This window comes from Cryptomeria japonica, chromosome 5 (genome assembly GCF_030272615.1).
Source record: "Cryptomeria japonica chromosome 5, Sugi_1.0, whole genome shotgun sequence".
In the NCBI taxonomy this organism is placed as follows: domain Eukaryota; kingdom Viridiplantae; phylum Streptophyta; class Pinopsida; order Cupressales; family Cupressaceae; genus Cryptomeria; species Cryptomeria japonica.
In genome coordinates this window covers 7,333,982-7,338,573 of record NC_081409.1, presented here as the reverse complement: position 1 = coordinate 7,338,573, position 4,592 = coordinate 7,333,982, and positions in this window count along the sequence as shown.

Here is a 4,592-nt window from a genome sequence, read left to right as displayed (position 1 = left end):
AAAGAGGTCGACAAGAATGAGGTGGTGAAGCTATCCACTTTGGATAACAATCCAATCAGGGACCCAATGAATGGTTCAAAACTGAAAGTCTACAAAGAATGGAACAAACTTGTGATCGGGATTAACATGTTGGGATATGCTACAAAAGGGAATTGGACCATTAGCCAGAGCAAGGAAGTCGACGAAGACTCAGTGGTAAAAGCAGAGCCCTACCGGAGATATGAAGAGTGGGCAAAGCTTTTTCTAGCCATGGAAGAACGGCTTGCGCCAAAGCAGGTGGAAGGTGTTGCGGTTCCCAGGAACCACAAGCACCTCACAAACGCATATTTTTGGGAGCCAACTGTATGGGTATGAGTTTCAGGACATTGGAAGAATCGGCCCCCATATGAAGGTCTTCAAGAAGGGTACACAACATATGATAGCGATGAAGAGGCTAAAGCCCGAAGGAAAGCCGAGAGTGCAAATAAAGAGGAGGAACCTGTAGACCTAGAGGCAGAACTTGACTTAGAGGAGTATGGGGCAATCCTAGGTCCCTGTTTAAAAATGGTACAGAAAATGGAAGACTTATTCATCATCACCTCCTAGCTAGGCGAATCGGAAGCCGAACCAAATTCATTATACCAGGTGATCCCTAGCCCCGCAGGAACACCAAAGGTTGATGGAGAAAAAGTAAAATGGTACCAACCATACAGAGGTCACTACATTGACGGGCGATATAAGGGGGTGGGACCCGCTCTATTAGTTGACAAGATATGGGACCTAGAGTACGTGGGGTCATGTTGTGCACAAGAATGCTATAGGAGTATGTCGCACATTTGTATGTGGTTACACGATTTGGAGATAAAGCTAAAGACTCAGAATGACTCCTCAGGAATGAAGAGGAACATAGGAGATGAGGACATCGACCAAGGATCAAACAAAAAGTGGAAGGAAGACAAGACGAGTGATAAGGGAAGAGCAAGGAAGAAATCAAGTACCCGAATAATGAGGAAACTAGGGGGCGGAAAGATCATTTAGTAGCATTCGCAGAGGCAATAAGCTACCCTGTGGTCACAAAGGGCCATCTAAATGATGCAACCTAATCCTAGGATACCTTGGTAAGCTGAAGGTATGAAGAGTTACATTTAAAAGTGTTGTCAAATAAAAGAATTAAAACAGTTGATAAGAGACAGGATATTAAAAGTAGGAAACATAAAGTATATGGAAGAGATAAAAAGGCGAGGGTTAACGAGTATTAAAAAATTTAAGGGTAAGGTAGAAGTAATGGAAATAAGTAAGGAAAAAATATAATTAATAAAGAGGCAATTGTTTTATAAGTAATTAATGAAATATTTAAGCTTAACCCTAACCCTGAAAAGATCAAATGATTATTTAAAGCCCCATAGAGCTCATTTGTACACAACACATAGGCAAAATCGAGACAGAGAAAGAACTTGTTGAAGAGAAAATTGCAAAAGAAAAAGAAGGTGCCAAGCAAGGTCGTACGGGTCTGTATACATCACACCAGTCCAAGCACAAACTGTACGGCCACCAAGAGTTGTAGAATCTATATGGACGATTGAGGCAGAAGGAATTCACAAGGTAAAGCCAGAAAATTCGTATGGCCTTGATAGACCGTACAACGTATGGCCTGAGGAAGGAAGAGTGAGGAATATGTATGGCGTGGATAGCCCGTATGGTGCATGACCAAGCAAGACAAGGAAGAATCACAACGGTGTATGACCGTCGAAGAAGGAAGCTCTGAATTACCTGTACGGTGTACGATAGGCGAAGGGAGAATCCTGAAACATCCGTACGGTGTACGAACAATGAAGAAGGGAGTCTTGCATAGTCCATATGGTGTACGACCTGCGAGGGAAGGAATCCATACGCGTAAGGGAGACATACCATACGATGAAACTTTGCACTCACAGGAAACTAATCCGTACAGTCTTGTACGGATACCGGTGGATAAAGAAGGAGGGTCGTACGTCCAAAAAACATGTATTGCGTACGTGCAAGATCCGTACAATCCCCTCCTTCGCGGCGTCCGTATATGCAGGGAGCAGTTGCACAAAAAGTTTGAGGGTATCTGTCTAAAAAATTGTACCATTCATGTAGAGTTGAGTGCAGAGTTTGCGCAGGTTGAAGAGGTTGTACGACCAGGGAACGAAAGTGCATGAACTAATCCATATGGTGTAGAGGCAGCAGTTGGTCCAATGGTCCATACAAATTGGCGGGACACACTCGCAAACCATTATAATAACGGTCAAGGAGTGGACAAAAATAGGAAAATAAGGCAAAGCAGTTATAGTGCAACCATAACCGCTACAGACCTAGCAAGCAACAACAAGAAGGCCAAAATCAGGCCAAAAGTGCAGAAGGATCCAGAGGGAATCACTGTCGAGAATGTAGCCTTCAAGAGCGTGACTGGCAGCGAGTGTCATACTTGGTGGGAGGAAACCCCTTCCAACCATGTGATAAAGGATTCCCTCAGGAAAGCATAGGTAGACCATGTCATTTAGATGCCGATATTCAACATCAAGGACTTTGAGCCGGTGTTGCGGACCATGGTATTTGGATACAACCACCACGAAAGGGCTTCCATCATCCAGTTTCAGGGTTGCACACTATGAGTTTCCTTCAAGGCGGAAGACTTTAAGAGGATATTTGGTATACCCAAGAAGGGAGCATCTGTAGTGAAACTGACCAAGAAGCTCACCAAGGAGAAAAAGAAGTGGCTATTGGACTTAGTATGCAGAGATGTCTTGACAAAAGAGCAATGGAAGAGCGCTTGGTCTGATAGTAGGGGATTAAAGCGTTCTTTTATCGTACCAGGAGAATGGAGAATGTTGATGTACTTGGTAAAAAGTTGGCTCACAGAGGCCAGTTGTGCATCCGACATAGCCATTTGGATGATAGGGTTAATGAATGGGATTAAGTGTGGCAAAGTGTACAACTGGGGGCAACTTTTGGCAGAAAGGATTCATGATTTTTCCAAGCTGGAACACAAGACATTTTACATGTGCCACCATGCCATCAGCCTATTCCTGGATGTCGTACGCCTGTAAGTACCACCAGAGATGTGGGGGACTTTCGAACCGCGTCGAAGGGTGGAACCTAATAAGCCAACCATGCACTATTATGGCCATTTGGACATGCTTGGTGACACCGTGCAACTGACAAAGAGGAGGAGGAAGCTAGACGTGTCTGTAGAAGTTGAAGATGGTAGCAGTACCGAGGATTATGAGGAGGAGGCCGAAGAAACTGAGGATCAAGAGAATGGCAATGAGGGGTTTCGTATGGAACCACACATCAAGAGAAGATGAAGGGGAAGCAGAATCACAACAAACAAGAAGAGGATGAAGAGGAAGAGCAACAAGGAGGGTTGCGAGCACAGTGGAAGAGCACACGGGTGAAATTTACACCCTCAAAATTTCCCTCTTCAGCACACCTAGTACCACAGGAAGCACTTACAGTGGCCAGTCCGGTAGGGGACATACGACCAGTAGGGGTACTATTTTGAAAAATTAACGAAGGCGAACCATCAGCACAATGACGGGTGTCACTGTCGTAGATTAGTCTAGTTGTACTCGAGTCACAAGTTGTACCAGCCATAGAACGTACCAGTCGGCTTGATCGTACGACTAGTGACTGAGGTAGCGGGGGTATGGAAAACCGTACAATGGCGGAGGAGGTCGTACAACATAGTCCGAAGAAAGTGGTGTAGGAGACGGTTGTACTAGAGGAAGAAGTAGCTGTATAGGAAATCAATACTAGTACGACAGGTACAGGTACATGCAAGACATGTACTAGTACGAAATACAGTGGTAGGGTACCAGTAGAGAGAGATGAGTCGGGGGATGTACCGATGACGGGATATGGTCTAGAGGATTTGACAGTACTAGAGACACTGACGGATGAGGATATAGATGCATTGTTGGATGGGTGGCTGGGGCAGTTTGCACTTACACCGCACCCTCTTCCCTCACCTTCACCACACGCCATGTCTGTTGGACAGAGACAGACACAACATGGGACCACCCCTATCACAGATCGGGATGAGAGGATGTCTGCTGAGGAGCATAATAGATCAACAGGAAGTAGTGGATAGAGTCCGAAGATCCTCAATGTTGGGGAAAGTAGGTCTGGAGGACTACTGGCAAGACTTCACCTCACTCCACTAGATCCTAGCGATCCAGCAGGATCATTCTAGCGGTTCTGCGGGGAGCTACAGGGGATTTTAGGATATAGCACATGGAATGGCATAGTTGACCGAGCAAATGGATGTCGACAACTCCACCGATGCTGAGAGGCTATGCCACTTCATGAATTTTGGATTTGCGGTCAAGTTTGCATGCCACTTTGAGCAGCAAGGGTGGCCAGATAGTAGTACACTGAAGATGGTACAAGAATAGACGCACATGCAACTGGTGGAAGGAGTGGGCACCTTGGGTGCCACCTTGTGCAGTATGGAAGGATCCTTCTAGGATGTGTACCTACAGATGCGACATATAGAGCAACAGGCCCAGTGGCTGTATGTAGCAAAAATGGAGAAGGAAGGGAAGAAGTGTGCGCAACTAGCCGCAGTAGAGAAGGACCCAAGGGCTGAG